This window comes from Podarcis erhardii (genome assembly GCF_964252035.2).
Source record: "Podarcis erhardii genome assembly, chromosome: 14".
NCBI classification, from domain to species: domain Eukaryota; kingdom Metazoa; phylum Chordata; class Lepidosauria; order Squamata; family Lacertidae; genus Podarcis; species Podarcis erhardii.
In genome coordinates, this window is record NC_138503.1 from 6,378,339 (window position 1) to 6,400,781 (window position 22,443).

Below are 22,443 nucleotides of genomic sequence, written 5' to 3' on the forward strand. Positions count from 1 at the left end.
ACTTTATTCCCTGGATTCTTCATGTTAAAGTTTTTATTAATTGAGAAAATAAAAGTGGTCTTACTGAAAAGTCAGCCAATGTCATATAACTCCGTAGAACTTTTTTTTTTGGGGGGGGGGGTAATCAGGATGGTTAAGCAGGTTGCCTGGAAGAGCCTCTGTGCTCTCAATTTTGCAGAGACGCAGGCGAAGCTCACTCCTGGCCATCGTCAATACTCAGCCCAACCATGGCTAGAGGAAGGGATCCCACAAAGCCCTCTAGGGGTTAAGCAGGGAAGTGCCTCGCCTGCGTGGAGGAAGAAACTAGCTGGGGGGCTGAGGAGGAAGGCAGAAGGGCTGCAACCCAAGCAGCCTTACTTTACTTGGGAGGAGGAGTAAATATTGTTAGAGCCGTCCCCCCTCCCAAATTCCCTCTTTGGGACCTTCAGAGTTTGCTGTTATTAATTCAGTTACAATGGTAAAATATGTGATTTGTGACTGGAAGGCTATTCTTGCGTGTGTGCACGTGCTAACCCTGCTTTTCCTTCTAAACACTCCCTGCAGGTGTCAACAGAGGGACTTCCTTAGCTAGGACACTTGTGGCATCCTAAACAGAAAGCGGCATTGTTGCTGCTGTTTCAATTTATATACCACCCGTTATCAAAAGACCTCAGGGTGGTGTATGACGTTAGAAGCACATTACAAAACATTGATGCTAAAACATGATAATAATATAGTAGAAAGCATGTCCAACATAGGCTGGATCTGGTCTAGAATCAGCATCTAGGGTTGTGCAGCAATTTGGTCTGCCAAGGAGAGCAGCATGGTTTGTTTACTTTGAATGTTGCGTTGGTGTGTGAACATCTGACAGCCCACAACGCAAAATGGCCTCCCTCAGCGGAAGGGCCATCGCACTGTGGTAGCAGAGCACCTGTTTTTCATGGAGAAGACTCCAGTCTCATTCCCTGGCATCTCCACATATAGTTGAGAGAGTCTCCTGGACCATAGCAGCCAACTCCTAGGGGTCGAGGGAGCATCGATTCCCCACATAAAATATTTGTTGTTGGTTTTTTTGTAAATATATTTATTTGTTTTTACAGAAAAAGAAGAAACATCACAAAAATACAGAACAACAAAAACAAGCACAAATACACATAAAACAGATGAAGAAAGCAAAGTACAGAAAAAAGAAAATTCCATCCATCAAAAAAAGAAAAAAATTAAAAATAAAAACTCCAATTTTTAAATTCATGATTACAAAACTTTCTTTCTTGACTTAAAACATAAAATATTTGAGGGGGCCAGCCCCCCCCCCAAAGTTGAGGGGCATTGCCATTCAAATGGTCTATGCGCACTGTGTCATGTGATTGATTATGCAGGGTGGGGCTTACCTCCCCCCCTCAATATTTTATTCAAGCTGGCAGCCCTGCCCTGGAGTGCTGCTGCCAGTCAGTGTAGACAATATACTGAGCTAATTGGATCAATGGTCTGACTCCACAGAAGGCAGCTTCCTGTGTTCCTGTGACTGTAACTGCCACTCCTATCAGCAGTGTCAGCTAGGACAGACAGGAGCAGTAATCCAACACACTTGAAGGGCACCAGGTTGGGGAAGGCTGCCTCAGTGCATCAGTTTGGAGTACGGCAAGGACATTGCCCCCTAGTGAGCCTGCTTGGGATTCCAGTCCTTCTGCAGTTGTGTCTGCCTGCAATGGGGCCTTTTCGGTGGTGGCCCCACAATTGTGGAGCCAAAGACTATCACCATCTGCAATTTTCAGAATTTCATGTCCTCCTGCGCTGACTATTTGTATTCCCCTCTCCCAAACCACACACAAACAGCATCTCAGGATAACACTGCATGCATCAGTTGTTTCTTTTTTATTTTTCTTAAAGCTTTATTGAAATTAAAAGAAAGAGTGAACAGAAATTCATCCCGAAAGAAAAAACAGTCGTAAATGATACATCAAATCACAGTAAATTCTTCTTGCATTTATAACAACTTCCCGTCACCCCATCATGCATCTACCACTTATTTCATCTAACGCACTATCCATTTCCTTAATTAATTTTCATTAATGACTTATTCTCCTATAAACATCCACGATATCACAGAAGTCATTCAAGGCCTGCCATTGACATCATATTATTACAATGTTCCTTAAGGTATTTTTTGTACATGTCCCATTCTTTAATAAATGTTTTTTTCACTATGACCTCTCAGTTTCCCTGTCATTTTGGCCAACTCGGTGTATTCCAATAATTTACTTTGCCACTTCAGTTTAGTTGGGATTTTTTCCCCTTTCCAATTTGTAGCAATTAATATTCTTGCAGCTACTGTAGTGTACAAGAATATTTCCCTCGTTATTTAGGTATGTCTGTACCTAGTATCCCCAGGAGGAAGGCTTCCAGGTTTCTTTACAAAGGAAATCTTAAACATCTTTGAAAGCTTGTTATAGATTACCTCCCAAAATTCCTTTGTTTTCTTACAGTTCCACCACATATGTAGCACTAAACCTTCTGCTACCCCATATCTCCAACATTTATTAGAGGTATTTTTAATACAGTGGTGCCTCGCAAGACGAAATTAATCCGTTCCGCGAGTCTCTTCGTCTAGCGGTTTTTTCGTCTTGCGAAGCACGGCTATTAGCGGCTTAGCGGCTTAGCAGCTTTAAGAAAAAGGAAATAAACTCGCAAGAACTCGCAAGACGTTTCGTCTTGCGAAGCAAGCCCATAGGGAAATTCGTGTTGTGGAACGACTCAAAAAACGGAAAACTCTTTCGTCTAGCGAGTTTTTCGTCTTGCGAGGCATTCGTCTTGCGGGGCACCACTGTACGTTTTAGATAGTTTTAATGGCATTAGGTACCAGCGGAATGGCATCTTCATAAAATTTTCTTTCAAAGCATAACATGCGGTGAACTTCATATCTACCTTCCATATTTTTTCCCAGGCATCCATGACAATGTTGTAACCAAAGTCTTGAGCCCATTTAACCATTACTGATTTTACCTCCTCCTCCTTAACTTCCCAGTCAAGGAGGAGTTGGTACATTTTAGAGAGAGTTTTCCCTTTGGAGTTGATCTGTTCTTTTTCCAGTCTGGAGGGTTCCGTTGCAAAGCCATTTCTTTTATCAAGTTTAAGTATCTCACGTAGTTGGTGATATCATCATCCTCCTCCTCCTCATCAGTGGCTTCTGCTAGAATTCATTTCTCAGCCTTTAAGGTGCTACAAGAAACTTGATTGTTTCTTCCCAAAGAAGTTTTCTTGGCAGTACTGTATCTGTTTCATGCTTGTGTTCTCCAATAAGCTACGACTGGCTATTATTGTTAACCAATGAAAGGAGAAATATATAAAACAATTGTCCAGTAGCACCTTGGAGACCAACTATGGTAAGTAAGTTCTGGGCATGCACACTTCTTCAGATACCACTCAGGAGACAATAACTGTGCATGCACACAAAAGCTTATACTCAGAACTTACTTAGTTGGTCTCGAAGATGCTACTGGACAAAATTTTTATTTATTTCGACTGTGTCAGACCAACACAGCTACCTACCTGAATAATGAAAGGGGGACACGTTATGCTCCTTCTGGGGTAGCTTGTTCACCTTTGGTGTCCCCCCCCCCTGCACTCAGTTCTCACCTGTGGCTCCTGGAAGCTGTCAGCAGGCAACAGCGGCTGATGGGTCTCAAACCCTTGGTGCGTTAGGGACCTCCTCTGCATGTGAAGATGGGCTCTGATGGATTGAGCGAATGAGACCAAGAAGAAGGTTTCTGGTTTCAATGGTCAAGAAGAAGGTTTCTGCATGTGCTGTAGAGCAGCCTTTCTCAACCTGTGGGTCCCCAGATGTTGTTGAACTACAACTCCCATCACCCCTAGCTAGCAAGGCCAGAGCTCAGGGATGATGGGAGTCCAACAACATCTGGGGACCCACAGGTTGAGAACTGCTGCGTGTAGAGGGAAGTGAGGGGCAGATGGGACACATCCACCTGGCAAGGTAGCCCATCAAAGAGAAGGAAAACTCTGATCTGAAACCTCTGCTGCTGTGTAAGATATCTTCAGGAGAAGAAAAGTCTAAGGAGCAAACCGTACATAAATCCATGTGGATTCCCTAATGTGGTTGAATGACACCTTGTACGCCTCCTTCTGGCAACTCCTACAGTCAATCTGGCGCCAAACACATTGCTCTGCTTTCCTTTGGGCCACATAGGTGAGGCCAAGGAGGCTCTTGCCCAGGACCTTCATACACACTGCCCAGGTTTGCGCCCCGGGGAGGTTGCTTCAGTGCTGCTAATGCAGCAGATTGACTTCATTCCTGGAGGCACACTTCATTGTCTCTTGAGACAAATGGATGCCAGCAAGAAATAAAGGGGGAGAGGTGGGCTCCAGGCAGCATGATACCCCGTTCACCCCAGTCCCCATATTCCTAACCCCCCCCGGCCCTAATCTCTTCCCACTCCACATCCCTGCGGCCCAATTCATAAAAACATACATTTTGCTTTGAGCAGATAATACAGAATTCATTAAAGGCTGATGGGTAACATTCTTGCCTCTGAGTGTTCTGGGGTCGCAAAGATTATCTTCTTCAATCTCCATGTTGACATGTTTGACAGCTGCAATAAAAACAGTCAGCCCTCTCCATATTATTATTATTTTTCTCCAAGTCAGCGCTCCCTCCCCCTAAAAATACATCTGTTCGGAAGTGTTAAGATCCTGCTGAAAAACCTCCACGCAGATATGGGCAGGGCGCCATATTGAAAAACAATGGAATATCCAAACATCCTCCCATGAGTTATTTCAGCATAATTCCCCAAAAAGGAATGAATCAAAAGGCACGTCACCAAATGCTCCCCCCAAGAGATGCTGATGTTGCGGGGAAGGAAGAGGTGATGCTGCGGAAGAAATGCTGGTGCTTATGGGGGGGTGGCCCATATGGGATCCCCGAACTGCACATGCGGACATGTAGATTTGAGTGGAAACAGGGCTGGCTCTTGGCATTTTGGCACCTGAGGTGAACCACAAAATTGTGCTCTGTCCCCACTACAGAAGAGGAGGTGAATGAAAACCTACATCAGGAAGGGGGGGGTTGAATATCTACATCAGGATTTGCTGCGCCTGTGGATCCTGCTGCCTGAGGCACTTGTCTCACCTTGCCTCATGGGGAGGCAGGCCCTGAGAGGAACCTGCCAAGCTGCTCCACAGGGCAAAAGTAGGGCGGAAGTAAGGCTTGTTTCCTGTTCCCCCCCTCTCTCCCCCCCCCTTTTTGAACCATGTAACCGACCAGGTGCATGTCCAGATCAACTCCATGCCCAGACTCCATGCTCGAAGATACTTTTATATTTTGTACTGAATAAGTTTTTACCTGTGTTGTTTTTGCTGTAGCATTGGGCAATACATGTGTGCGACCTCTGATTACTGTAAGTAAAGCATTTAAACTTACTTAAATTTGTGGGCTATTTACTAGGAGAAGGGTAAAGGTGGGGGAGCACATTGTGAGCGGTTAATACTGGGATATTTAAAAGTCTAGCAACCTATATCTCCCACATTTTGAAAATGCTGCATATATTTCAGTTTTAAACACTGCTGGGGGCTCTTTTGGCTAGCGAGTGAATCAAGCCTAGTGCTTTTTTGAATTCAGGCAGTCAGAGAGGAAGGGCTGCAGGAATTGGTGCCATTGGTTGCTGAACAGTGCTTACTATCAATAATTTTTTCCTAATGTTCTACCAAAATCTTCCCCACCCCTGGAAACTGCTAGCCCTGCTATGGGTGCACTGTAGCAGCAGCAGCGGCAACAGCAAACAAGCCCCCTTGTTCATTCATACTGCTTTTTTAACTAGCATTTGCCCAACATAGTAGTGCCTTCCAGAGGCCTGTACCAGTTTCCCCATGTATATCAGCCTTCACCAACCAGGTGCCCCCCATCAGCCCCAACATCATATGGCTGTGCTGGGTGTCACTGATGGGAGTTGTAACCCAGAACATCTGGAGGGCGCCATGTTGGGGAAGGCTGTCCTAGTTAATCTCCAATGATAGTCCGATATCCTCCTCGAATCTGCATAATCCGCGGTTGTGGCTGCCTCATGGCAGTGCCGTAACAATGCCCAGCATGCGACAAATAACTTCTGGCTATCAGCCTTCAGTGGGTCTCCTCATGGGGGGGGGGCTGCCTTGAAACAGCCACAGAAGTAGGAGAGGGAAAGGAAAGATATAAAGGGATCCCAGTATGTCCCTGAATGGGAAAGCAGAGAAGCAGATTGCGGGAGGAAATGGCGCCACCTGCTCCCTCAGCCATGCTTGGCTGATAAAATGGTGTGAACACTGCTGCAACTGAGCTGCGGGGCCTGCAAGCCTTTGCGTCGCAACTCTGTCTTTTGGAAGCAGGAAGGCCTCTCGCATTTCCAAAGCGCCCTCATAAAGAGGCAGGAAGCTTGTGCCATGTGTGTAGCTCCAGCCCATCCTCTTGCTGTGCTCCCAGTTCGGAGCTCTGATGCAGATTCAGTGCCCACTACTCTCCTCCTGACAATTTGTTGTTTAGTCGTGTCCAACTCTTCGTGACCCCCTGGACCAGAGCACACCAGGCACTCCTGTCTTCCACTGTCTCCTGCAGCTTGGTCAAACTCATTTTAGTAGCTTCGAGAACACTGTCCAACCATCTCGTCCTCTGTTGTCCCCTTCTCCTTGTGCCCTCCATCTTTCCCAACATCAGGGTCTTTTCCTGACAATTACCTCTGTCTTTTTCGCTGAGGGTGCATTCTGCCAGTCACTTTTTGGGATGCCCAGCCTTGCCTGCCCAGTAGACATCCAAGAAGATACAGAAGAAAATTCAGTCAGAGATGCTGTTGCTGGACGTCCGCTGCTGACAGATAAGAAGTGTTGCTGTGGAAGCAGCCCATACAACTGATGACTCTCCAGCCAGGTCCTGCCAGCAGTTTCTGTTGCCATAGAGTAAATGGCAAAAGTAAATGGTTCATGAAAGGCCCTCAATGGGCTGCCATCCAGGCCCAACTTTGGCACACAGCACCTTTTAATGGCTGGCAGGGCCACAACAGGGACCCCACTGAGTTGACACCTGCCCTACTCCCCATGTCAAGCATCTGGGTGTGGAAGCTGCCATTTTAATTCCCATGCAACATCCCTCTGCTTAAAGGTAAAGGTACCCCTGACCGTTAGGTCCAGTCGCGGAAGACTCTGGGGTTGCAGCGTTCATCTTGCTCTATAGGCAGAGGAGCCGGCGCTTGTCCACAGACAGCTTCCGGGTCATGTGGCCAGCATGACTAAGCCACTTCTGGAGAACCAGAGCAGCGCACGGAAACGCTGTTCACCTTCCCACCAGAGTGGTACCTATTTATCTACTTGCACTTTGACGTGCTTTCGAACTGCTAGGTTGGCAGGAGCTGGGACCGAGCAACGGGAGCTCATCCCGTCACGGGGATTTGAACCACTGACCTTCTGATTGGCAAGTCCTACAGCAACACTGTGCCAAGAGCATTATGGGTTCAAATGAAAGTGTCAAGCTGCCATGCTCTGATTTGCAATGCACATGTTAACCAAAGAAAGGCAAGCAGATGATCAAGGATGCCAAAAAAGAAAAGAATAAACTGGGTTGAAGATTTTATCTAGGGCCAACAGTACCATTAGGCAAAGCATTAAGAGGAAGCACCTGTCCTGCACCACCCAGCATGAGGACTGGGAAGAGAGAAACCAGTGTGGTGTAGTGGTTAAGAGCGGTGGACTCGTAATCTGGTGAACCGGGTTCGCGTCTCTGCTCCTCCACATGCAGCTGCTGGGTGACCTTGGACTAGTCACACTACTTTGAAGTCTCTCAGCTCCACTCACTTCACAGAGTGTTTGTTGCGGGGGAGGAAGGGAATGTTAGCTGCTTTGAGACTCCTTTGGGTAGTGATAAAGCAGGATATAAAATCCAAACTCCTCTTCTTCTCTTCTTCTTATGGAGGAAAGGATGGCTGTCATTTTGGTCTGGTTGTTTCCACCACCCCTGCCTTGAGGTGGGTTTCATGATGCCGCCTCCTCCTCGCCTTTCTAGTGAACTCCCATCATGGACAGCCCCGGGGCAAGGACAAGTCAAGTGACAACACAGTCTATTGTGTTTTACGAACGTCAAGCCTTCCCTTGATTGTGAAGGGGACGTGGAGCCTGTTTCCTTGCACGTCACTCTCATCAGACGGTTGTGAAATCGGATTCCGGGCCTGGATGGGGGACCAACTCTGCCCCTCTTGCACTCCGGATGCTTTCCAGATGTTTCTTGGTCACATAAATGCAGGTGATGAGAGCCACGGGCTGCACATGGGCCTACAGCAGGTGGGGAATCGCTGCCAGGGCAGCCTGCGGCAAATTGGAGGAGAGGGGCAACGCCCAAGTCAAGGCGGACAGGGCAAAAGGGACGGTGCTTCCCTTGGCCTCCAGACAGCAAGAGGAGCAAGGAGGACAAGGCAGGCTGCACAAGACAGGATGGTAATTTTAGAGGCACCAGCAGTGATAGAAACATCTCAGCATCCTCCACAGGAAACCAGACCTCTTGGCTAAGTCTTCTCCAACCTGCTGCCCTCCAGAAGTCATTGGACTACAACTCCCATCAACCTGAGACAGCAAGGCTGTATCATGGCGGGGCTGATGGGAGTTGTAGTCCCATACATCAGGAGGGCACCAGGTTCACAAAGGCTGTGTTAGTCCTCAGTGCTGCAGCTCCTTGAGGTAGCAAATATCTTAGGCGAGTCCCCATACATGGGAAGGTGATGAAAAATGAGTGAGGAAAGAAGACTCAATGGACATTTCATGCTGCTGTATATTTGGTCAGATTATTGTCCACCTAGAAGGCCAACAGGCAGCAGCTCTTCCGGAGCAGGGGGTTGTCTCTTGCAGAAAGAAGGGTCTGCCATGATGAGCTAATTTTATTAAGGGGAGATGCTGCCAGGGTTGGCAAGAATTTTGGTTTTTATAAATGTGATTTTCCTCAGAAGGGGAAATTCCAGATTGCATAGGAGGTGAGGAAAGAGGCTGGCCTTTTGATACCCATGTTGTCATGTGGACACTACAAAAAACTTGCCCACCTGGAAGCTGCCCACTTCAGACATTTTGGGCGCAAATTGGGAAGCAAGTAGGAGATGGGTGATTTCCAGTCCTTCTGCACAGCTCAGTGGAGTCTGTGCAGGGAGAGAGGGAGCAGCCTCCCAGGATGACCGTGAGATGGAAGAAGTGGGTGTGATCTTGGGCGGGGGTGCTGTGCAGTGTGTTGGTGCAGGCTGTTGCTGACTCCAGGGCACGCCCCCCCCGCCCCCCTGTTAGCAGCAGCTGTTGGCTGTGAGGGGGAGGAGGGCTGGAGGTGGGTGAAGCCAAGGAGATGCTGTGCAGATGTGAGGGGAGTGAAAGAGTGCAATAATATTTTTTAAAGACTGTCAGGGGGCAAAATCCCCAGCTGCACCAGATTAGCTCTTTCTCCTTTCCTCTGTTGCTGTCTTGGACTTGGAGGGGTTCGTGGTGAGGAAAATTATTTTCATTTTAAAAAGAGAGAGAAGCAAGAGGACAGGACAGACCTCTGCACCCTGTTGCCCAAAAGCCAGTTTGTGCCCTCTCACATGAAGACTGAAATATACTCAGTCTCGAGAGTGGATTTCATGCTCTTTATTCAGCTCATAGTGGTGAGGAGGAACGGAAGTTTCCCCAAAGTATCTGCTTTATATACATTATTTACACAATGGGCTGCACGTGATTGGCTAATTCTGGAATTCTCCTGTAGGAAAATCAGGTTGTGGATTTGCTTCCATCTGGAGCTGGATTGGGTGGCTCCTGCAGACCAATCATACTGCTGCATTGTTCTAGGACCAATCAGACTGCTGCATTTTGGATCCTATCGTTCTAAGACCAATCAGACTGCTACATTTTGGATCCTATTCAACTCAGTACAGTGGTGCCTCGCAAGACGAAAAGAATCCGTTCCGCGAGTCTTTTCGTCTAGCGGTTTTTTCGTCTTGCTAAGCAAGCCCATTAGCAGCTTAGCGGATTAGCGCTATTAGCGGCTTAGCGGCTTTTAGCGGCTTAGCGGATAAGCGGCTTAGAAAAAGGGGGGAGGGGGGAAAAGTCGGAAAAACTCGCAAGACATTTTCGTCTTGCAAAGCAAGCCCATAGGGAAATTCGTCTTGCGAAGCACCTCCAAAACAGAAAACCCTTTCATCTAGCGGCTTTTTCGTCTTGCGAGGCATTCGTCTTGCGGGGCACCACTGTACATAACAAAGACGCACTTTGAGACATAGCCCTGTAAATACTCATGCGCGGGTGAAGGGCCACAGGTGCAAACACAGGGAAATTAGCCAACGTTTGCATTAATGTGGACCTCATGTGGACCCAGCAGCAACGGCTTCCTCTAAGTGGCAGCTCCGCAGGCCTTTGCTCTGTAGGAGAGCCTGGGGGGTGCTTCTGCCAGCACCTAGAATACATTCCCCAAATCTCCATTTAAAACAATCTCAGGTAACAGAGCTCAAAGGACACTTGAAAGACACCTGTCTCAATCCAGTCAAAGTAGACCAGAGATGGGCAGAGGCCTGTGACCCTCCAGACGTTGTTGGACTACAACTCCCATCACCCCTGATTGCTGGCCTGTCTGGTGGGAGCTGAGCTGAATGGACCAATGGGCTGGCTCAGAATAAGGCAGCCTGTTGTGGCAGGCAGATCATTCAGAGGCCGACCCCTTCCCTCTTTCCTGATTGGCTGAGATACTAAGAGGTCATGGATTGCTCATTAGAATTCTGAGCAATGAAAGAACAAGCCTTTTCAAGGGGAAATGCTCACAGCCAGCTTGGATGGGGAAATCCTCCCACAAGCCACAGGGGCAGGAGGAGGAAACCCTGTCTGAAAAGTCCCTGGTGGAAATTGTTAAGTTGTGGGTGAACATATCAGACGACACAGCGATTCTTCAAATAGCTCTTGTTTATTCACCGGCCAGGACAGAACTGAACTGAAGGGCTCAGTCAGCCTGCTTATAAAGAGCTCCAGTACCACGTTACTGTAACAACTTTCTAAAACTATCCAATCACTGAACGTCACTTTCGATCCTTCATTTGCATAACTATCTACAGTATCCCCCTGCTGGCCCAGGGTGAGAACTTCAGTACATAACAGAAATGGGCTCCAGGAAGGAGAGAAAGAAAGGGCCAAGGCTGAGCCAAAGTGCCTTTTCCAGCCTGGTGCCCTCCTGTTGCTTCAGTTGGACTACAATGCCCATCATTCCCAGGGCATATGGCTTTGCTGGCTGGGGCAGGGGGGAATGGTAGTCCAAAACCTCTGGAGGGCACCAGGTTACACATGACTGATGCTGGAAGATGGTGGCCTTGACATATTGAAGAGAAGCTCATCAGGCCTCTACTAAGGCCCCCCTTAACATTTTTTAACATACCATTTGCTTGTGAGCAACTTAAGGAACTGTCATTGTACGAAGCAAAAGGCAGATAGTCCTAGACTCCTTACCTGGAAAGCACAAATAAATTTCTGGGGCCAAAATCTGAGCATTAAAGCCCAAAGAACTGAACCATTTAAAAAACTGCTTTAAAAACATTTTAGCAGCAAATGTGATAAAGACATTCTTGGCAATGAAGCTGCACCGTGACCTTTTGTGAATAGTGAAGTGTGAGAGACACAGAGGAATGCGGCAAGTCTTTTGGTGTGTTCCTATGAAATTATTGCTGCTTGCCAAGGCTTGGGGCTGAGCGGGGTGGGGGATGTGTGGTCGATCTTTTTCTTTGGGTGAGGACAGATTCCATTCCCCCTTCTCCTGGGCAGTGAGTCTGGGCCACTTGTGCTGCTTTTGCAAAGGGGTCGCAGAGTGAACAAGTCTCTGGCCATGGGGTGGCAAGGCACCTGAGAGAAAGTTCCAGAAACCCTGCTGCAGACGGAGTCAGTCCCAGGAGACATTTAGCAAAAGGTATCCTCAGAAGGCCAAAGTGGGGTCCTTGGTTTAAAAGAGGGCCTAGTCCTCCCTCCTGCCAGGGCCTGTTGGCATTAGGAGATGACCCAAGTTCGCCCCCCAAACCCTGATCTTCCACTTCAAAGGCTTAACCATCTATGACATCCGCTTTCAATGGGAGGTTTGGGATGCACCAACAGGTCATGGCTTGATCAAAGGTGAGTTCAACAACAGTGCTATCACTATACAGACATCTAGGGTTTAAAAAAAGTCAAAAATTGGTCCCCCAAGTGCATGCTTGGGTTAAAGGTGAGACACAGGCCTGAAGAAGTTGAAGACTTCTGCTCTAGAAGATCACCTTGTCCTCCTCCCCCACCAGCCTGTCAAAAGTGGTTTGTTGTTCCCAATTTGGTCAGAGGCACCAGCAGCCACATATTTTCCACCCATGTTTGACGCCTCCCAGGCATCTGTGTCGCCTGTGTTCCTGTGTCAAAATGGAATCCTCAGGAGACAAGTCACTCATTTTCACACGGTGGAGATGGATGGAGGCCTCACACCTTCTTCCATAACCATCGGATAGCTGCCAGTGTGGGAAGAAAAACTGTCTCTGGATTACAGTCAAGGCCATTTGCTGTCTTAACAAGGTGCAAATGTTGTGAAGGGGTAACTGGGGGGAGGGGGCAATTCACAGCCTCCTGTACATGCCTGCCCTGAAAAGTGGAGGCAGAGTTCAAAAGAAACCCACCAGAAGTTGTTAAAAGAGACACCAGATATCAATCCCTCATTAGGCACCACTGAGGGGAAGGTTTTGGTATGAACATGGCTGTTTGCCTGATGCCCACAGAGTGTTGAGTTTGGCACCATTCAAGGCAGGATCCTGGGCCTTCAACGTCAAAGTGGCCTGAGGGGTCCCTATTTTGGTGTCCAAAGCACAGCAGGGGCTTTAACCATTTGATCCCTAGAAGACGGCTCAGCTCCATGTCCCTCATGAAAGTAGAACATTGCAATCTTGCACATGTGCACTCAGAATTACGTCCCATGTTGAGTAGAGATGTATAAGGTTGCACTGGAAATGTATTGCTGCCCCAAAAGCTCACAAGGCAACTTACTGTCAAAATGAACAGGAAGATTGTAAGCTGTTGGAAGAGGCTTGGTTTTGTTCTTCATTTGCACAGTCTCTCTAGTGCCAGCAAAGTCAGGCACTTCAGAAATATCAAAGAGAAGCAAGTAAGTCATATTAACCTATCTTTTCAGCTCATCAGAATCCATCCTAAACTAAACCGTTTCATGTTCTATGAATGAATTCCTGATCCTGGTTTTGATAGGAGAGTTAACTACATGCTTAAAATTTCTCCCCTTAGAAAGCAGTAAGGCAACCGCCTGATCAAAAAGTTCTTTGGAAATGATTGTGAGAGGATTAATTGCTTGATTACTGCATTGACTCTGCACTAAACTGCAAATAAATAAACTAATCTCTTTGAAGGAGGAGGAGGAGGAGGAGGAGGAGACAACATTTTAACCGGGTGAACTAACTGAACGTTGCAGCTGCAAAATCAACGTGCCCAACTTCTCTAGGAAGGCTCCTATCTGATCAGTAAGAAAGAGCACAGTAGTCTGGCCAGTTAAATAACAACAACAACAACAACAACAACAACAACAACAACAACAACAACAATAATTTATTATTTGTACCCCGCCCATCTGGCTGGGTTTCCCCAGCCACTCTGGGCGGCTTCCAACAAAGATGAAAAATACACTAAAATGTCACATATTAAAAACTTCCCTGAACAGGGCTACCTTCAGATGTCTTCTGAATGTCAGGTAGTTGTTTATCGCTTTGACATCTGATGGGAGGGCGTTCCACAGGGACTCGCCACTACCGAGAAGGCCCTCTGCCTGATTCCCTGTAACTTGGCCTCTCGCAGTGAGGGAACCGCCAGAAGGCCCTCGGAGCTGGACCTCTAAAATCTTAGAAGAGGCATCCCAGACAGAAAGGTGATGAAAGTGATGCCATTTTAATAAGACTATTAAAACTATTCTGCCCCTGTCAGCAGAGTTCTCATTGCCCTCACATAAGGCAAAGCAATGCTGTCCTAGTCAAAGGAAGCTAAACCTGTCTGGTTGCTGGGAGATTGGCAAAAACATTCCCATTTCCAAATATGTATTGCTGCCCCAATTTGGGAGAATCAACTAGCCTGGGATTACTGGGTTTGGAGCATTTTAGCTGGATGGTTTTGAGCAGTTGTTTCTTTGTATTGCACTTTAGGTAACCCACCTTCAAGATCGTTTTGGATCAAAAGACAGGGTGGAAATTAATTAAGGGACTCCACACAATGTTGCTGTCAGATCGTGGCATTCCAATTTCTTCTCTGTGGACCTTGTTTGCTTTTTTCTAGACCTGATTTCTGGTGATTTTTAAACACAACTGAAGTACCAGCCTTTCCACTGCAGTCATGCAAATTCTTACTGAGGCTTTTAAGGAATTCTGTGTCCAAATCAGAGGCTTCCTGTTTGCAGATTCTGTCCATTTCATTGCTTTCTGTTCAACGTGACTGAAGAATTGTTTAGTTAGCTTCTGTTCCCCCAGGGAGCTCTGTGTGTAAAATTATCGTTTAACACACAAGGAACAGAAGCTGACAAAATAACAGAAAATTAAGCAACAATTCTTCATTAATCATTAGTCACACCAAACAGGAAGAACAAAAACCTGCACAACTTGCTTTTAATTAATATGGGAAAGGAGCTTTGCAGAATATGACTTATTTGTGAGTAACTATTAACAAAGGAGCATGGCCACAGAGAAGAGCATTGGCCGTGTTATATTAGAGCTATATTAAGTGCTGCGTGAAAAATTCCACTGGTTGTAGAAAAGCTGGTTATGGAAGGATGTGGGTGGCGCTGTGGTCTAAACTACTGAGCCTTTGGGCTTGCTGATCAAAAGGTCAGCGGTTCAAATCCCCACAACGGGTTGAGCTCCCGTTGCTTGGTCCCAGCTCCTGCCAACCTAGCAGTTCAAAAGCACACCAGTGCAAGTAGATAAATAGGTACTGCTCTGGCAGGAAGGTAAACGGCATTTCCGTGCGCTGCTCTGGTGTCGGTGTTCCGTTGCACCAGAAGTGGCTTAGTCATGCTGGCCACATGCCCTGGAAAAACTGTCTGCGGAGCGGACAAATGCCTGCTCTCTCGGCCAGTAAAGCAAGATGAGCGCCACAACCCCAGAGTTGTTCATGACTGGACTTAACTGTCAGGGGTCCTTTTAAGCTCTCACTAGCAGCAAAGAGACCCTTGTGTGGAAGTAGCCCAGGGGAGTCTTTTTTTAAAAAGTGCTTGGTTTTGTACATTTGTGGAAGACTTGAAATACGGGTCCTTCTGTTTGTTTATTTTTAAAGTACAGATTGTAATCCTGTTTCTCTGTGTGATATTATATGCTTTACTTTCATATCTTTGTAACCTGAGGCTGCTAGGGGTGGGGTCTTCACGTAAAAATGGCATCCTGCTGCCCCCTCCTTTCTCTGGGACAGACCCCCTTCCTTGCTGTGTGTTAGCACTGCCAGCTCTGTCTGTTCAGTATAAAGCTGGCCTGGGAATACAGAGTTTTCACACAGAACCGTCCCTGGTTATGTGTAGCCCTGAATGGGTTTCCTTTCTCATTTGTTAATCCAGAGCTTGTTTATTCTAGAAAACAGAAGAAGTGACAGGAGGAGACTGCTGGCATCAGAGGCTTCGGCAGTCCCTTCTATAACCGCCCCCCTCGACACACACACACCCCCGCTGCAGCTTTTACTGTGAAGTGATAAATGATTCCTCGCCCCTCTTGGGTTAGAGGGCACCAAACTTCAAATAACTACAACATCCGATAACAAAGTTTTTTCTTCTTCCATCATTTACAATCAAAACACCGAGAACGCAGCCCTCTGGACCCTCATCTTTCTTGTTCAATTGTAAATCCCAGCAAAATGGCTTACAGGTGTCGGGATTAGAAAATATTCATTGGGAAACGAAACATCTCAGCAGCTGGATTCCTCGTTTGGGAGCTGGGCTTGCTGCTTTGTTTAGAGACTGTTGACGGGACAACTGCAAGTATTCCTTTGGGTAGAGACAGAGTTAAATAACAAGAGGGATGAGTAACCAAACAGCTGGTGAGTCTTCCTCCTCCTCCCCTTATCCACTCCCTCCCCATTAAACATACCTGTGTTTCTTGATTTATAGTAATTCTCCACCACTGCCACAATACAACTTGCATTCTGTGTATTCCACACCATTCTGCGTTTGGTGCCTGGGAATAAAATAAAGAGCTCAGGCTCCAGAAATGAGGTTTGGCAGGACTTGATAGGGTCTGCATTTGCCAACTGGCTGGTCTTTATGTTTTGGGCCAAGGAAATCTGGATTGTCAGTTAACCGCACCTTTTGCGTACAAGCTACCGGAGATATTGATGTCAACACTTCATCAGTATCTGGCACATCAATATCCTGCTTGCAATTCTTTGGGTCTCCCTCCCTCCAGGTTTCATACTTCTGGGGTTTGCAACCAGCACCAGTAGCAAGACATAAAATATTGGGGAAGAGACGATGGAGCAAGTTCAGGGATGTGGGGCCAGCTCTGTTAAGGAAATGGTCTCTACACTGAGGGAAGGGGCTAAAAGTATTTTTGGAGGGAAGAGACATGCTCACACTTGACCTCTTATCTCAACCTCAAACCTCGCCAGGGCTTTTTTCAGGGAGAACTCACAGGAACTCAGTTCCGGCATCTCTCAGTTGGGCACCAATGCCATTCTAAGAGAGTGAGGGAGGTGTTCTGGCACCTTTTCCCCCCTAGAAATAGCACTGACTTAACCCTATCCTTAAATGCTCCAGACCAGGGGTCCCCAAACTAAGGCCCGCGGGCTGGATAATGCCTGAGGGACTCGTTTATCCGGCCCGCAGCAACCCCCACCGCCCGCTGCCCACTCTTACCAGTGCTGCGCTGCGCGGCTCCCCACTTCCAGGTTGGAGGAGCACCAGAAATAGCTTGTGCGCATGCGCAAGCGTTATTTGCACATGTGCAAGCATTATTTCTAGTGGACATCCAGGTCAGAGGAGGCTCATGCACATGCGCACAAGCTATTTCTGGTGCTCCTCCGACCCAAAAGTGCGCTGGAAATAGCGTGTGCGCACAAGTATCGGCACACCGTCCCCCGCCCTCCGGCCCACCGCACAATTGGCGCTGGAGACACCAGCCCGAGGTGCAGTAAGTTTGCTGACCCCTGCTCCAGACAGATAATAGTACTTCTTAAAATTTCATTTGCAGTGATTCCCTGCAACTTGTATTCAGAAGCACACCACCTCTGACTATGGAGAAGAAGAAGAGGAGGAGTTTGGATTTGATATCCCGCTTTATCACTACCCAAAGGAGTCCCAAAGCGGCTAACATTCTCCTTTCCCTTCCTCCCCCACAACAAACACTCTGTGAGGTGAGTGGGGCTGAGAGACTTCAAAGAAGTGTGACTGGCCCAAGGTCACCCAGCAGCTGCATGTGGAGGAGCGGAGACACGAACCCGGTTCACCAGATTACGAGACTACCGCTCTTAACCACTACACCACGCTGGCTCTCACTGGAGGTGGTTCATAGCTATTGCGGCCAGTAGCCACTGACAGCTGCCTTTTCCTCCACTTACAGATCCCATTGCCTTTCAAAGCCTTCCATGGTGGTGGCTATTACCACCATCTATGAGGTGTAAAGAAGAATCAGCATGGAAATGTGAAAGGGGTTTCCAGGAAGTCTTCCATGCAGGCACTCAGCACACTCAGACTGGCATCGCTACAGCAACATGGTGCCTTCATGGAATGTAGAGAGGTACATAGACAGGAATGGAGAAGAAAATAGATTCAGTTTGCCTAATTCATGCTTCCTGAAAAAATATGCAAACTGAAACACTGATGCCCTTCAAAATTTGCACTTCTCTGAATTGTGCAATGTTGTTGGCCTTGGTAACCTGTATAAAAAAACATATATACTAGGATAAAGTATGCATTATAGACACATGATGAAAATGACATACAAGAACCATATTAGGGAAAACTGTTGTAAAAATATGTACATTAGGGAAAGTTGTATGTAAAAAATTATTAGAAGAAACCTGCACTAAAATGCTGGTGAATTTTCATAAACTTTTTTTATTTTTATTTTTATTTTAAACACTAACTGATTTGGAAATGTGAAGAACTGAACTTAACAACTGGAAAAATGAGAACCTGCAAGAAACCAGCTTGGGCAGATTCACCCATCCTTCCCATAATGTGGATCTTTTCCCAGTGTGGGAAAATGAGGTCAGGACACATGGACTACTGCTGTGGCTCCATGGCCAAAGACCATAAGAAGACTGAAAATTTGCTGAAAGAATGGAGAGCTTTATGCTTTCTCTCTGTGTGTGTCCATTTCATGTGCCCTTTGAGGGTTCACAATGATGGTGCACCTGTGGAAGGCAGAATGGTCCTGCTCCATGAGCCTCTTTGACCTCCAGAAGACCAATGCAGCTTTGTTCTCCATCTGAATGAAGAACTAGGAGGCTTCCTCTTTCTTAAGACACAGTGATGGCAGTGCTCATCCTAATCTCTGTCACAGGCTCACTGTAGGGTTAAATAAAGAGGTGTTGAGATAATGGGTGGACAGTTGGACACTTGGAAGGGGCCTCCAAGGTCCTCTGGCCCAACCCCATGCTGATGGGAGAAATCCACTTCTGCTGCCTCCCTGATAGGTGGGCCGTCCAGCCTCTGCTTAAAAACCTCCAATGAAGGAGAGTTAACCACTTCCGAGGCAAGTCTTCTCCACAGTCAAACAGCTCATCCCTTCAGTAAGTTCTTCCATGAGTCTAAATCCTTTTTCTTGTCATTTAAACCCACTGGTTTGGGTCCTCTTGCCCTCTGGAGCAACAGAAAACCCATATGCTCCATCATGTATGTGACAGCCATTCAAATATTTGAATAGGGGCAGGAATTTTCAAAGGCAAAATCACAGCCGGAGCCTTTCTCCCTCTTATTTTTCTCCTCCCTGGACTAAACCTGTTGTTTCACCATCATCATTCCAAGGTATGTCCTGATTGCCAGCTCATTTATCATGCCTGTGGCATTCTTACTCACTGAGCTGAAGCTTGGTAAAGCAAAATCTCTCTTCAGATTTTCTGTGTGTTTGATAAGCTCTGATACTCCAGGTAAAATCGAATTTTCACAAGGCACAGTGGCACAACAAGAAAAGCTCTCAGACCCAGAGGAATTAGTCAATACACAAGACAATCAACATATGGGTCAAGTGAAAGTGTGGACAAGCCTTTTGTTTCACTCCGGCCCCTTTTCACCTTCTTATTAAAAATAGACAAGGCAGAAATTAAACAAAAATGGGTATCTTTGTGGATCCCAGATATTCAGTGCAAGAAAAGCTCAAGCCCAAGAAGAGGGTGTTTTAAACATCTGTATTGGGCTAGAAAAGATCCTGCCAAATGGTCCCAAAGTAATTTGCACAGTGGTGAGTATTCACCTGCTCAGGACAGATTGAACTTGTGTTTTCTAGCTCCAGGCCTTATGAGGAATTCAAAGTGCAGTGTAGGAGTGGAGCACTGGGGTCAGGGAATTCCTTACACTCATTTTATTGGAATTCAGGTGGGTAGATTTGAATGAATCCCATTTCCCAAAAGCCCCTTTCGGTACCACTGACTGGGACGCGGCTGTTCCATGTCTCTTTCTGAGGTGGTTCAAAAAAGAAAAATAATACAGTGGTACCTCAGTTTACAGACGCTTCAGGTTACAGACTCCACTAACCCAGAAATAGTACCTCGGGTTAAGAACTTTGCTTCAGGATGAGAACAGAGGCCCCATTAGCTAAAGTGGTACCTCAGGTTAAGAAAAGTTTCAGGTTAAGAACGAACCTCCAGAACGAATTAAGTTCTTAACCCGAGGTACCAGTCTAATACTCCTCAGAAAATTCCAGTAGCCCAAATCATGACAGGATTTAGGAAATCTTGAAGGGGGCGGTTAAGCACATGTCATGTTTGAGAGCAGGACACAGGGTGGCCATGAGCTCTACTTGACAGAGGACAGTCCTCTCTTCTGAAAAGCTGTCAGAGGATAGTCCTCTATTTAGAGTGGGATTTCTCAAACTCCAGTTGTTTTTGGACTGCAACTCCCATCAACCCTAAGTAGCAGGACAAGTGGCCAGGGATTATGGGAATTGTAGTCCAGAACAGCTGAAGACCCAAGTTTGGGAAACCCTGACTTAGAGGCTGCACAGTCCACGCTGGGTTTCAGAGGGCGCAGAGGAGGAGAACGCTTGAAGCTGCCCATCTGGGTGGCAGGATGAGCAGGTGGCACATAGGTCTCCTGGTGTCTTCCCCACTATGGTAAGGTGCATTGTAAAGGTATAAATGCAATTTTTGCAAATTTACCATATGCAAATGTTATGCAAATCAGTGTCCTCTTTTCTACAGTTTCCGCGGGCTTTCAGTGCACACCCAGCAGAATCCATTGTGGTGACTGCTGCCTCCCAGCCAACACTCCAGATTGTCTTCATTCCCTCTTCTCAGAGCCCCCGGAACAGTTCCTTAAAATGTTTCTGAATGTTCCTTACCCCCCTTTTTTTTGTTAGCTGCAGCATGAAAACAGAACACACATACACGGCCTAGGACCCTCGTACCTACGGGACCGCCTCTCCTGTTATGCCCCACGGAGGACCTTGAGGTCCACAAATAACAACACTTTGGAGGTCCCAAGCCACAAGGTGGTTAGATTGGTCTCAACTAGGGCCAGGGCCTTTTCAGTACTGGCCCCAACTTGGTGGAACGCTCTGTCACAAGAGACTAGGGCTGTGATGGCCTGGGATTCCGATTCAGAGGATGAACCAGAGGAATCCCAGCCTGCACAGGAGTCCCCGCCTCCAGGGCCAGCTGAACTGGGGCAAGGCCTAGATGCTGAAGAGCCTGCACCTGTGGCAGAGCACCAGGAGCTGGCCCCAGGTGAAACCCTTCTGGCCCCAGAGGTGCTTGAGGACTCAGTGGCGTCAGGTGAGCCTCCTCCAGGGCCCAGTAACCCTTCGGCCTCTCCTGATCTGCAGAGGCTTAGGGCAGAGAGGCAAAGGGAACTGGTTGCTCCCAGGAGGAGTGCTCGCCTTAAGGCCAGATGAGGCGGGGCTCCTGGGGGCCGGGACCGCCCCTGGACTTAGAAGAGGATAAAATGTCGTTGTTGGCTTCGGACCTTCCTGTGTTCCTGATCCCTGCTCGGCCTCCTGTTCCTGACCATCCGGTGTTCCTGTTCCCTGCTCGGCCTCCTGTTCCAGCGTTCCTGTTCCCCGCCCAGCTCTCCGCCTCGGACCTCGCCCCTCTTCGTGTGGACTCTGCTTACGCCCACGGTACCTTACCCCCAGGACCAGCACAAGGGCCCTGCGGGACTCGACATCTTTCCGCAGGGCTTGCAAAACAGAGCTGTTCCGCCTGGCCTTTGGCTTGGACTCAGTCTGACCCTTATGTTGCCTTCCCCTTGTGGTTTTGACTTTTGGGCTACTTTTAAAATGAGGCTGCATTTTAAATTGTATTTTAACCTGTATTTTAATAAACTGGTTTCCCTGCCCCCCCCCCACTATCTTTTATTGTAATTTTATTGGTGTTAGCCACTCTGAGCCCAGCTCTGGCCGGGGAGGGTGGGGTATAAATAAAAATTTATTATTATTATTATTATTTGCTTCCTTTTTCAGAAACAACTGCACTTTCAAATAGGTGAACTGGCATCCCTCCCTGACTTTCAACATGTGCCATTGATCCAGCATTTAACTTGCTGCCACGTACGTTTCTAACACCCCTTGCAGAGTTGGGTTCACACCACAAGTGAAGAAAGTGTCCCCGCCCAATGATTACAGCTTCCTCCAGTGTCAGAGTTCTCTCATCTAGAATTTCTCCCTTTTCTGATGTGGCCCCTTTAGTTCTGGGGACATGAAGCCCTTTCTCTCTCCCCCCTCCCCCCTTTGCCTTCTTCCTCTTCTTCTTCCTCTTCTTTTTCTGCATTTCCTTTCTGTTTGCTCGCACGCTCATATTGTTTCTTAAAATAATTTGCATCTGCTGAGATCACACATCTGTAATCACTGCAAGCAACATCAGGTGTGGACTGCTTTGATTTTGACAAGGGACACTTGGTAGGGTGTTATTCTTAATTTCCATATATGCCAGTTCTAAAGGACCGGCTCAGGGAGGAGAGTGATGGTGAAAATGGGAAGTGTTAAGCCAGGGGCCTCGGAGGCAGAAGGCAGGCAACTGGAGGCCCCTTTTGCAAGGAGACAAGGCCATACAAGACCACCTGATCAGCAGCCCTTCTGTCAGGAGCACCAGGCATCAGCGGGGGGCGGGGGGGGGGTAGGATCCCTCTTTCTTTCCAGTTTCCACCATACACTATTTTGGCTGCTGCTGTTGTATAAAGAAAAAAGGTTGCATGTCTTCTTTGGTATTTCATCACCAGTTATAGCCAATAAGAAGGCTTCGGGGGGGGTTTGGAGGGGATATAAACTTGAAAATCTTTTTTTAACTCATTATAGACCATCTCCC